The 14037-nt window shown below is 42.1% G+C and overlaps 1 protein-coding gene across 1 annotated transcript in view; it reads right to left on the reverse strand.

The window, feature by feature from the left end:
* The window catches only part of PHEX (phosphate regulating endopeptidase X-linked), a 1438972-nt gene that overhangs the window by 1068115 nt on the left and 356820 nt on the right, over positions 1–14037 (reverse strand). The window lies entirely within an intron of this gene.

Genomic DNA, 14037 nt, shown 5'->3' on the forward strand with positions numbered 1-14037 from the left:
TATCATAATTCAATTCCAATACCATCTGGGCCTGAAACCTTACCATTAGCTAATTCAGAGATCACATCCCTTATCTCCTCAATGATAAGAGGGTATTTAATGTCTTGCTTTGATCACTTTCTGTCCAGACTGAAGCAAACTGATCCAGGTATTGTATGATATCTTAGTCAGTTTTCAACAGAGTGTTCTGCATCCCAGAAGCTCACCATCTTTTTCTCCTGATTTGGTGTAATGCTGCTCTATCTCCAGTGACTGCAACATCATCCTCCAGCCCTTTCAGAGTATCTTCAATTTGGCTCATGGTGCCCTGAAGAGATTTAAGAACTTCATATTCCCCAGAGAAGCATATACCACACAAATAGACCTTAAAAGTGTTCCAAAGCATGCTTTCGCCTTCCACAGAGATATCAATTATACCAAAGAAAGACTTGGGGGTAGATTTACAAGCCCCTTGCGCCTCATTACGCCGCTGTTGCGTCACTGTTGCGTCACTTTTTTGACGCAGCGGTGGCGCAAATCCTGCTCCATGTTGCGGGGTACTTACAACGTGACGCATCTGGGAGATGCGTCTCGTTGTAATGCCCTGCGCCACATGTAGGCGTTCCTGTGCAGGGGGAGGCGTTCCGGCGCAGGAACGCCTACTAAAAGTGGCTGAGTGAAATCTACAAGATTTCACTCAGTCACTTTTAGGCCCATGCTGCGTCAAAACCTTGCGCCTTCCAGAAGCAGGCGTAAGGATTGACGCAGCATTAACTAGATAGGGCTCCCAGAGCATTGCTGGGGCTGTGTCGCACTTGCGAAGCAACTCCAGAAATGCATCACTTTTACGGCACAGATGCGTCACGCATCTCTGCCGTTTTTGCCCCATGGTGCGCCGCATCCATAATGGCAGAGCTGTGGTACACAATAACTGGCGCATCCCTGCTGATTTGCAGGGATGCTCCAGTTATAGTAAATATGCCCCTTAATTTCTTCACCAATAAATTGACAGAAAATGGAGTTGGACCATTACATTTCCAAAATCTAGTGATGGGACAGAGAGAGAGCAAAGTCATATCAGCCAGCACGGAGATTTATCTCAGAATGACCTAGTGAGCATAGTACAGACAGTTAAGTGTATGCAAAACTGTGCACTTATAAGGAGTAAATCTATTGTAGATGATCGCCATGAACAGACGAGCAGTAGGAATAACTCCAAGCACCTGGATTGAAATGTCATGGGTCAACTAGATCATAATTCCCTAAAGTTCAAACATTTTTAACGTTGCACGAGTAATGGGACTACAGGAATTACCATACCTATCTAGGACCATATCCAATACCATATTAAATTTAGCCCCTCGGATATTGATAGCCCCGAAAACTGAATGAAGTCTTCAGTTGCCCGATTGAAAAAATTCATGGTCATCCACATTAGGGGCATAACTATATATGAGCTAACGCTTGTATCCACCGAGGATACCTGCTGTATAAATCTATTCATCCTTGCTGTCAGACCCCTTGGACCACATATTGCAATGTAACTCCTTATGAGTCAAGATTTCAACCTCCTAGGGTACGAAGAGAATACAGAAATTAATCTTTTATTGCCCCAATTATCGACAAAGTCAGTTCCTTGTTTTATGAAGATATTTATCCCCCTGAAATTCAAGGGGCAATAACCTAAGCAGAACTGCCATATGACCATGAAGACAGGCACCGGTGCAAGTAGCTCATCCCAAGCCATTAGTAGAATAACTTCTCCAGTCTCAGGGTGTAAACATGAAGGGTGAAGACACACCAACCGAACATCCAACTGATTAACACATCAGTAAGTCCATAAATGACCAACATTGTGTTGTATCTTGCTTAGTATATGAGCCCTGTGCTTTGAGTAGAATATTCTATAGCAAGGGTTCTGAAAAGAATCCTGGGGTTTGAAATTGTACAGTTGGCATTGGGGGCAAGTGGGAGCAGTGAATACAGGCTTGTACTGTCAAGGCAGGTCAGTATTCTTACTCAATTAAAGCTACATTATAAAACTACTCACCTGTATCTATAGCTCATTACTACATATACGTTGGCGATGATTGATCTGCCTTTCAAACCTCACCGATTCAGAAAAGGGGGTGGTGATGGACAGAGTATCTGAATTAAGCAGAACACTCCTACCCAGTCCAAAGATCAGGGCTTGATCCATCACCGTTTTTTAGCTCACTGCACCATCCCAGCTCAGAACCTGGCTACATGCAAATTAGTCTGTCCCTGGCCCAGTGCATCAAGGGAACAGGGCAGACCAAACTACCAAGCCAATTCTTTTACTGGAAAGGAAACAAGCTTCCGTGGACCGGTTTCTGGCATTACAGCCGTCTTCGGCCCGGCCTGCTTGAATCCTGATGGTGCAGTGAGCAAGGGACTCACATCTGAGCATACCCTTCCACTCTTATGGTGGACAAAACGATTCAGAAAAGGGGGTGGTGATGGACAGAGTATCTGAATTAAGCAGAACACTCCTACCCAGTCCAAAGATCAGGGCTTGATCCATCACCGTTTTTTAGCTCACTGCACCATCCCAGCTCAGAACCTGGCTACATACAAATTAGTCTGTCCCTGGCCCAGTGCATCATGGGAACAGGGCAGACCAAACTACCAAGCCAATTCTTTTACTGGAAAGGAAACAAGCTTTCGGGGACCGGTTTCTGGCATTACATCCGTCTGGTGCAGTGAGCTAAAAAACGGTGATGGATCAAGTCCTGATCTGTTGACTGGGTACGAGTGTTCTGCTTAATTCAGATACTCCGTCCATCACCACCCCCTTTTCTGAATCGTTTTGTCCACCATAAGCGTGGAAGGGTAGGCTCAGACATGAGTCCCCTGCTCATTGCACCATCAGGATTGAAGCAAGCCGGGCCGAAGACGGCTGTAATGCCATTACTCGCGAATGGGGATTAGCATATTCTGCTTGGATCATTGTAATGAATTTGTCTCCAAATCCTTCTGGAGTTTTAACGAATCTACCGCTGACTGGACTTCCTCCACCCTAATTGGTGAGTTGAGGAGTTCTTTTTGGGCCTGTGAGGTTGTTGGCACCTCAGATTCTGCTGAATTTGGGCGCTGCGGGGAGGTAGCCAATGTGTCTTTAGCATACAGGGCTTCTTCCATGAAGAAATGTGCCTTATCCATTGAAATTATTTTCAATAACCGGGCGTGGCATATCATAGCTAATATTATTGGCCCTTACGGCTGCTGTAGCTGAACCACAGTGCCTGCTAGCACCTTGCACAGCAATTATAAAATCAGGATAAAAACCCATTCTATTATTCTCGAAGAGATTCCGGGTTATTTAGAACCCTGACAATGATTTATCTAGGTATATCTGTGGGCTTGGGTTTAAGATCAGAGACATATGCAGTCTCCCCATCAAAAAGAATTTCAAGAAATTTAGGCATCAGGAAGCAGGTCCTGAAACAGCTTCTCCATGAAGAGCTCACTGGCACCCACTATGCCCTCACCGGGAATCCTAAAAGTTGGATATAATTTCTGAGGGCCTTTCCATCCTGATCCTCAAGTCTATCATGAGCAGATTTAAGATCCTGAGAAGTGTGAGCAGGAACACTATCTTCGGCAGTACTAACTCACGCCTTCACTGCAGATGCCCTATTTGTGACGAAGTGCAAATGCCTTTGCATCAAAATCTGTTTTTGCTGATAGTATCCACCATGGAAGCTAGGGTAGCTTTTCTGTCCCTCATCTCCACCACTAGAGTAGAATAGCCTGTGTAGGGTTCAGGGACCTACACATTAGCAGGGGGATAATAAAGCTGAGTCATGTTGTCTGCAGGCTGTTCTCCATGGATAATGTTCTGGAAAGCAGTGAATTCTTCTATTTTCTTCTGTTCATTGTTATCTTTGTGCAAATTACTGAATAACTTACTCCTTCTTAATCCAGGTGTTTTTGACAGGACCTTCCAAAACAAAATGCTCTAACTTTGTTTCGTTTTTTGTAGTGAAAGCAGGAGCTCAACAGCAACACAAACTCCTAGCTGCACAGCAACTCATATCCGCACTCCACCAAATATTGAAGGCACTTTTCAGAAACTTACTTTCGAAAAAGTTGGAGAAAACAGAAGGATCAGGGGGCTGTCTCATACTGAATCAGTGTTTGCAGTTAGGTGTGTAATTGTCGCCAAACACCATGTTAGAACCAACAATTAATTCTGCGTAATGGTTGGTGATTAAGATTTCAAGAGCATCCAGCCCTTGTTTAAGAAAACGGACAAACCCTGAGTCAACAGGAGGAAGATAGAAATGAACAACCAAAATATTTAGGCTAAGACTCAACTCCACCATACAAAGGAATGAGGTTGCCAAAAGAAAGAAGTCATTTTCAAGAGGAAGATCAGTAGGCGTTAAAATTAGCTTACCAGCCAGTCCTGTAACACACCTTTGGGAATTTTGGCAGGCAGCTTGTCAAATTAAAATAGCCTGAGAATAGGAAAACATCTTCCTTCCATGTTTCTATTATTTAAAACGAATTAACTATTGCCCCAGCAAAACAACTAAAGGTCATCTGGCATCAATCAAACTATTCAAAGCTACATGTGTCTTGCCATTGAAAACAAGGGATAGAGCAAGAAAGAATTTTGGGCAGGATTAACAGTTTGGCATGCAGGTGACCCTCCAACAAATAGCCTTCCCGCCTTATCTAAAGTGCATCGTATCCTAAAGCACCTGTAATAAGGTGGACAGATTATCCGTCATGTTTGAGGTGGAGTACCCATCCCGAAACTCTAGGGCAGCCACTAAATCTACCCACCATGGCAGACAGTCCCAGGGCTAACAGTGCAACTTCGAAAATTATGATTAAGGCACCAGAGCTCTTCAGTTGCTTCCGCTGCATGTTCGTTAAATGCAGCTAAATGTGCCTACCAATTTAAGAAGCAATGAGTTGAACCACCCAAGTACGTGTAGAAGTTCATGTCCTTAATGGATTCAGAGTCTAGGTACACCCAAAAAGAGCATGTTTTCTAAACAAAGAACAAAACCCTGGATTTGCACAATGCCCAAGCAATTACATAGAACCTTCGAATCGTTTGCTTACATGGGCACACCCGTTATATGTCCACATGTCACATACATAAATATGACCGATCATAAATATCTTGTCGTAAATATCATTATCACAAATATCTGACATACATATTGTGTCCTAAATTTCATTAACCAAAATATTTTCCAATTGGATGTAGAATTTCTGTTATTATTAACTTCAGTGAGGCGATATTTAGTACATTATATTTATATCAGAGGATATATTCCCTATAATAGTATGGTGACCCTAATGAATTGAAGAGTGGGAGGTACCACATAATTCATCCTCCACTAATATCCATATAACTAAAGCAATACTCCAGGGATATATATCAGTGGATATTTCAAAACTAAGACATACCATAACTACTGTTAGAAATGGGATTTCTGGCTAGCTGAGACTTGTGCCAAAGCGAGGCAAAAACCACAACTAGTCAGGATAAGGGAGTTACACGTCTAAAATAGCCCCTGCTCACCCCCTTGGTAGCCTGGCACGAGCTACCAGGCTTATCTTAGAGGCAGACTGTAAAGCATTTGCACATAACCAACAGTAACACAGTGTACGCACTACAAAAGGACACAACACCAGTTTAGAAAAATATCGAATATTTTTATATAATTAAGACAAGACAAAAAACTATAAAAATCCACAATACTATACTTAAAAGTTCCAAAAATACACTGATTAAAAAGAGTTCCTTGTGTGGATAGCTCCGTCCAGGCTACCACAGCGTCGTGAACAAAAAAATCCAACAGTTCTGGCTGGTCGTGGGGTCGCGGGCCAGCTACGGTGTCGGGAAGACACGCAAAACATTACCCGTCAGAGATGCAGGACGATGGGGCCCTTGAAGTCACTCACGTTTGCAGGTCGAGCCCCTCTCACGTGGAATCAGGAGCGCTGGTGCCGGCAGGCGTCGGGTGCTGCGGTGCGAAGCGCAGCGGTGCTGCGTGCGGTGCTGCGTGCAGTGCCTCCAGGTTGCAGTGCAAGCAGTGGAACAGTAGCGCGGGAGATGTCGTCGCCGGTGAGGCCAGGGTTGCGGTGCAAGATGGAGGCAGTGCTCATCACGGTTCTAGAAGGTCACAGTGCAAGCAGCGGCATTGCCGTTGCTGAAGCGCTGTCGTCGGCTGATTAACTGGAGTCGATGGTGCCGGCTTCGGTAGGCCAAAGCTGCGGTGTGGGATGAGGGTTGTGCGTCATGTAACTTACGAGCGGTGCCCCCGAACCATGGTGCAGGCAGCGGGGTCGATTTCGGTGGGAAGTGGCGGCATCAGGAAGGCCAATGCGTCCTCATGAAGCAAGGCGGTGCGGAGTGCGGTGCCCCCAGGCCGCGATGCGAACAGCAGCTCGGTGACGGCGTCAACAGGCATCGTCGGTGAGATCAGGGTTGCTGTGCGGCGGTGCTGTGGTGCTCTCTGCTGGGCCAAAGCTTCGGCATGAAGCAAGGCTGTGCAGAGTGCGGTGCCCACAGGTCACGGTGCAAGCAGCGGCTCAGTGGTGGCATCAACAGGCGTCATCAGTGAGACCAGGGTTGTGGTGCGGTGGTGCCCTCAGCGGTGCCAAAGGTTCGGCATGAAGCGAGGCGGTGTGGAGTGTGGTGCCCACAGGTCGCGGTGCAAGCAGCGGCTCGGTGGCAGCATCAACAGACGTTGTTGATGAGACGAGGGTTGCAGTTTGGCATTGCATCAGTGCCCTCTGTTGTGCCTTCAGGACACGGAGTCGGCAGTCGCGTCATAGATGTCGTCGAGTTGGTGTTCTTCGGGTTGCAGCACAAAACACACAGTCCCCAGTGCTGCAGGTCGAAGAACCTGAAGTCTTTGCTGTTCCGGAAACTTCGTGAACAGGGCCCAAGCTCTACCTCATTTGCCTGTAATTCATTATTAGGACATGTCACACACACCAGGGCATGTCCTACCTTGAACATACACAGCACCCTGACCACATGGGTACCTTGGGCCTACCTGAGGGGTGTATAACATGTAAGAAAAGGAAAGGTCAGGGACTGGCCAGTGTGTGCACTGGCCAAGTCGACATGGCAGTTATAAACTGTGCGCTGACCCTGCAATGGCAGGTCTGAGTTACCGTTTTCAGGGCTACTCTTGGGGGTGGCACAACCAGTGCTGCAGGCCCCCGAGTAGCATTCGATTCACCAGCCCTGGCACACGCAGTGCACTTTACTAGGGGCTGACAGGTAAATCAAATATCTAATCATGTAAATACAAATTCATAACACAATTTACACAGAGAGCATATTCACTTTAGCACTGATTAGCAGTGGTAAAGTGCCTAGAGTCCTAAAACCAACACGTACAGGTCAGGGATAAATAGGAGGAAAAAGCTAGAAGTTTGGGGATAACCCTGCAAAAAGGGCCATTTCCAACAACTACATATAGTACTAAAATGTATCCTCTAAACCAATAACATACCAGTTATAAGAAAATTGTGACCTCCCTTAATTATATGTTGTGCTCACTCATTAGGCCACTTCTCATCAACATGGGTGGGCTCACCTGGAGAATAAAAAATCTATTACTAGAGTCTCTTGTTATTATGTGATAATATTTACGTTGTGGTGTTAATTTAGTTAGTAGTTCCACTATTCCTACCTGTTAAAAACAGATAAAGATAACCAAACACAAAGTTAAAACGTACTCAAGGAGAACTCTTTATACTTTATTTGAGTTACTTGGGGACATATGTGAAGAACAGAGAGAACTTTCTACCCAATCTATAATGCTTATAGGCATTTTGTATTCATACAATACCTTTCAAACAGAACCCGCCTTTCTCCATTTGACCCTGAAAAATCCACAAGAGCAGAAGTTTCAGGCCATAAAACAGGCCAATGCCAAGACACGAAGCATAAACTATGAATCAAGATTGGAACCAATTTTTTCGAAAGTACATCTGAAAGAAGTTACACCAGGACAGTTGCATGGATGGGGCAGCTGCTCATAATCAACCTGAAATACTAAAAGCTCTGGGAGTCTGCCAGCCTATTATTACAGCAGACTCTGCAACATGAAGACTTGTTAGCACAACCTCATAGAAGCTGAAATTAATAAGCAAAGATTCCAAAAACGTTTGGGTATTCATTTATTTCTCTTCTTGAGAAGGCAAGATGCAACTGGAACCTGGTGACAGCTTACACAGTGCAGAGCAGCTTATGCAAGTGAGTACTCAATCAGTGTTCACAGACCTCTAGCAGGAAGTCCTATCGGGCATCTTCAGCAATGATTGCTGATGTGTCATATCAGGAGCTCAATTCAATGCAGCAACATGTGATGAGAAGGCCACTCGTCTATTTGTTACCTCAATGACCACTCACAAAAATCCTACTCCACACTCTCTACTGGTTGCCTGATTGCTACTCTTGATGTTGGTTTCAAAACCTCTGCTTTGTCATGCACACACAGTACCTCCTTGGACCAGTGACTCCTCAGCTTCCACAGAGCATATCAGCATTTGCCGTTGGCTTCAAATGAGTGTAGCGTTCTTTGTGATTTTCCTACACTAGTGATGCGTCCTATCTATGTTATGTTTAAATTCCCCTCTTTCACTGCTATAGGTGATATATACAATTGTATAGATCTGGAGAAAAGCCTGACAACCAGCTTTTAGCTATGGATAACTGGCCATGCAAAAAATAAATAATGTGGCTCTAGCAATTGCCAAAAGGTCAGGAATATTGTCTGCACATGATCAAACAGTGTCCAAAGACATTGCTCACGTAAAGATTTCTCTTTAGTAATTAAATCCAGCAGATCTGAGAACATTATCCATGATGGTCTCCAGAGCCTTGAAAAACCAGTGTTGAAGTCCTTGGTGATGCACAGATATTTGGTGTGAAAAGCTTTAAGGTAAGACAAAGAGGTTTTGCATGGCGTATTCCCAATGCAAAAAATGTCAAATGGGAAATGGATGTTTTGTGTCTCTTAATTTTTTGCAAAGTTTCAGGATTTTGAATTGAGTAATCCAACAAGATCCTCTTGAAGCTGAACACCTCTAGTTTGATGCCTTATTTATTTCGGTAGGCTTTCAAAAGACTCCAGTCATGACAAGCCTGCCCTTGAATCTGACTAACTTATGTTTTGCTTGGGGCAAACATCCTTAACTAATTTTTCCAAATCCTTCAGTGATGGTTCTTTTGTACCAGAGAAAGGCATAATGGCCTGCAACACAGAACGTTTAAGGCAAAACAAAGTTACTCCTAGTATTTTATTCAGGCACATTCCAACAAAACGAACTTTCTCTTAATATGGTTGTAAGGATTTCGAGGATGCAAGCTCTCCAATTGTAAAAAAGGAGACTATCTGCAACTGACAAAGACTCAAATGTTTTATGTGAGTCTGTCCATTGAAGGTATTGTTTGAAATAGCACTTGGGGCACATTAATTGATTTTCAAGACAGAGGTTAGTAAAACTCTTACAATGTTCCTCCTGTAGGATAGATAGGATTTCATCTTTAGCAACAGCATGAAAATTAATTTCTTATTGATCTTTTTCAAGCTTGTTCTGGCTTCAAATGACTCTGCATAGGTTTTGAAAGAGTTCAAGCTACTCTTTGGGTGGTAGTTAACCTTACCTAAATCTTAAAATTTCCTAAAGTACTCCACCCCAATCATCTCCAGAACTATGAGGCATTCAATTTTCAGGAAAAGTACCTAATGGCAGAGGAAATCTCCTGAGCATTTGAGGAGGGAAAAATTGCTAATTGATCAATCACAACCATTTACTTAATATGTTTGGGTTGCTCTCTAGTAAGGAATGTGCACTTTTCTCATAAGTTCACTTAAGATAGAAAAAGAGCAAAGTAGAACATCTCTTGTATTTTCAAAACTTTGGGAGATAATTGAATTCTGTCATATTTGATCAATAAAACCTTTATATGCGAACTTGGTGTGTTCCAGCAGGTCTAGGAAAAAATCAATTTCCAAATTACAAATTTCCATTATAGTACATATGTTGCAGCAGCAGGACTCACGGCTCTCAGTATGGCACACATGCACGTGAGACAGATTGGTTGTAGAGAAAACTACTCTACTCCACAACCACATAACCACATACATTAACATATTTGCAGCAGAACAGGTGGTATGTGCTACTTTGTTTAGTTTACAATATTGTATTTGTTACTATTTAACATCTCTCAGTATATACTAACCTTTGAAATTGTCAGGCCACACTTAATTTACTGGTGGCTCAGGGAGAGATAGAAGGGAGCACACATTTAGCAGAGCAAATGGTCAGCAGACTTCAGGCCACAACAGAAGTCAAAACTCCAATGGTCCAAAAACAAGTCATGGGGAACACTTTAGGCAGATGACATTTCTCACAACAGTGTGTAGCTGCATTGTTTCTTTGCAATTTTTAGAGAAAGATATCAGTTTTGTTCATTTAGAATATGTTATTGTTATTGTTTTCTGTTTCAACTTTGTATTACACTCAATCTGACATTAATGCTTTAACATTGGAAGTCCTCATATAATGTGTAATCTCTATGAAGTTTATTTGAATTAACTTTTAATATGCTCACTTTTGACATGTTTTTTCAAACTACCATTAAGAAACATAGGGGCATATTTACAAGACCCTATCGCCACAGGAACATCACTTTTTACGACGTTCCTGTGGCGATAGCGGCTTTGCCTTATTTACAAGGCAACGTTAAGCCACTTAATGGGCCTTAACGCTGCCTTGTAAATAATGGCCCCCTTTCACACTATGCTTAACGTGAAAGTGGAGGGCAATGGGTGTTGCTGTGGGCGTTCCACTGCTATACCCACTGATTTTGACACTGCCCCATATTTACAAGGGCAGCGTAAATATGGGGCGGCACCAAAATTAAGACCAGGGAAAACCTGTGGAATGACTGGACAACACATCTTGTTCTTCTTTATGATAATGATGAATGCCAAAATAAAAAAATCCAAGATCACAAACTCATACAAGACAACCATCACAAGTGTTTAATTATCACTTACTCTGTCGAAATGACAACCCTTAAAAGGAATTGCCTGATCAAGAGAAATAGACTCTTTTACTATGGTTCTTTTTAAAATGTAAATACTAATTTATGTTTATTGTTTTGGCACCATTTAAAAAAAGTTTCCCATATTTTATTTTTCTTTCCCAGTGTAACAAACCTTGGACACTTTCACCTTACGGGACTCTAAACCTCCATACCCCATCTTGACTATGGGCAGTATAAAGCTGACTACTCTTTGTATGCCACAGGACCTAAATACGACTAATGCCTGACACCCAAAATGAATGTGCACCTGGGCACATGAACCTCACATGCCATACTGATTCTTGCTCATGTTGCATCAAATACTGCTGCTGCAGAGTTTTTGCTATAGAAGTTATAGAGTTCACATCCAATGTTTTACTAATGTCGAAAGAAACATTTGATGATTAACTTACAACTAGTTACAGTAACAGGAGATGCTCTTGATGAAATTATTTATTAAACATTTATCCAATGTAAATTGATAAAGTGATTGATACATAATAATAAAATGTAATATGTTATGCTAAAATTAAAAGGGATTTGTAGTCATAATGCTTGCTAGAGTGAAAGATGGAAACATGTTTAATGTAGTGGTGTCTTTTAAACCATCCACTTAATAGTTGCTGAAGTATTTCCCATGAATCATAAATGTTTTTAATACTGCCTGTGTAACTGCTAGAAATTTCGTTTTTAGCTTTAAATTAACCGTATGCGTGTAGGATATTAGAATAGGTTGAAAGACAGTAGTTCAACGAAGTTTATACATTCATGTTACACATGTGTATTTTCCATGTAGATCCTAGGACTACTTGCTGTTGTGATGAAGTTTCATTGCTTATTGTGTGGTCGATACATTTTGGACTAAAAATACTAAAGAGACATTATATATATAGGTTTAAATGTGCACATATATATTAAATGTGCCTTCTTCATTTAATGTCTTCAGTTATCAGTTTCACTCAAAGTCCTGAATCTTTGTCCCGTGCAAAACTACTGTGCTTCTATTTTTTGCTGACTTGCTTTCATTTCAGGTCTTTTCATGATATGCTAGTTTAGAGTAGATACATTTCTTGTAATGGCAATGGTCACATGTCTGAGAAAGGAATCCAATGACAAGCTCACGAGAAACCAGTGACTGGGCAATGGACTAATTTACTGAATGAAGCCTGAGTGTGTAACCAAGACGATGTACCCAAGTCCAGTGTGGGGTTTTACTATACAGATTCAGAGCATGTACAATGTGAATCCATACATATATCAAAACAATTACAATGGACTTCTATTGATGATGCGACAAAGGGAAGTTGACGATTGACCCTATCGATTATATCCTATAGTTGTCGCTGGACGAGATTGCAAACAACTTTGAGCTTCCTTGCAGAACGCATGCTGGACTACCATTACTGAGCCCCTTTCTGCATTTCCTATGCAGAACTTTCATTGAACTCTGACCAAAACCATGTATTCAACCCTCTATTGCCCTTTGAATGTATTTTAAGAGACTTTTGCCATGTCCCATTAATTTACTTAAATATGATTTAGACCAACACTTATATCTTGACCTATTGAAGACTCTTGAATGAGCTTCTGCAATACTATTGCTAATATTATTCTCACTCTTTTGCCTTATACCTATCGCTTTCTGGAAAGTTATCTGATTCCTGAACTTTGAGCATGTGTGTGCCTTAATCTGTGCTTGAAAGATTTAGATTGCTAATGCCTAGAAAGGACCAATTTAGAATGTATTCAGAGCATCAGGCACTTATGTTGTTGTTTTGTATGCAGCCGCTCAACTCCATGTATGTTTAATTTTTTAATACATTTCTTTCGGAGGCTGGGCTTCCCTGTTGCTATACTACATTTACATAGTTTGGTCTTAGGAGTGATATGCCTGAACTTGTTTACTAATTTGAAATAAAACACCCTTGAACTTGGCTACCATGTCCTGGTCCTCATTGTGTAACCAATGTTGTTGCACTATTAGTTGTTATTGTTCGGACAAGATATGCTAACTCTCTTTCTCCTCAGTGCGACAGAAAAGGTCCATTGGAGGACCAAAATAGCAAGTAAGTAGGTGGTGGTAAATGAACCAGTGAAGTAGGTAAAACGTCAGTATCGGATGGGTCCAGACACGCAAGATCAAAATGCTGGATCAAATTCTTTAATTTCTCTTATAGGAGGGAAATTCCCCTAATCACCTTTATCCTCAAACTCCTATGCAATTCTTCTGAAGTTAACTAATTTATCCCAGGCCCAATGCCAAGTGTCTATAAACATTCTTTAGATTACTGCAATAAACTGTCCTATTTTATGAATATAGTTTAAAGTTACTTCATTATGTTCCAGTATGCAAAAACAGGGCTACAGATATTTTTTCGTAGCTCTTGGTTTCTTGGGTATGTATTCAACTTTACCACAGGATACCCCATTCTGCTGCCAGGGCAAAGATGTGTGAGTTTATGTTGGTAGCCCTAGCCCTAATATAGCAACTTCTTATGAAAGACTAGTTGATATCTGGAAAATAATGTAGGCCCAAATATGAAATAGCACCCTTTTTACCTACAACAGTATGGACATCATTTAGAGGTCACCTGGGGTCCCAGCTGCGACCCAGGGCTTGCTCCTTGTGTCCCCTCGCACTGTCCTTGTATCCCCTGGCTTCAGAGGTGGCAGATCAATGCCAAGAGCACAGGGGCAGCTCCACATTCCTTATTTTCTACCCATTTTACTTATAGTGAATAATGCTATATTATTCACTAATATTTCAAAAAAACATTGAGCACAGTCAGCTGGAAGTGGAACTTTGGTGTCAGCTGTAGCAAGTAAAAATGGTTTGAAATTCATGTGTGCATGCTGGCGGGCGAGAGTGTGTCTCAGTTTATAATTACTACAGGCTAGGAACACAATGCAAACATTAGTGCACAGTAAAGTTTCCAGACACATGCACCCACCAGTGC

Source organism: Lissotriton vulgaris, chromosome 8 (assembly GCF_964263255.1).
Source record: "Lissotriton vulgaris chromosome 8, aLisVul1.2, whole genome shotgun sequence".
Classification (NCBI taxonomy): domain Eukaryota; kingdom Metazoa; phylum Chordata; class Amphibia; order Caudata; family Salamandridae; genus Lissotriton; species Lissotriton vulgaris.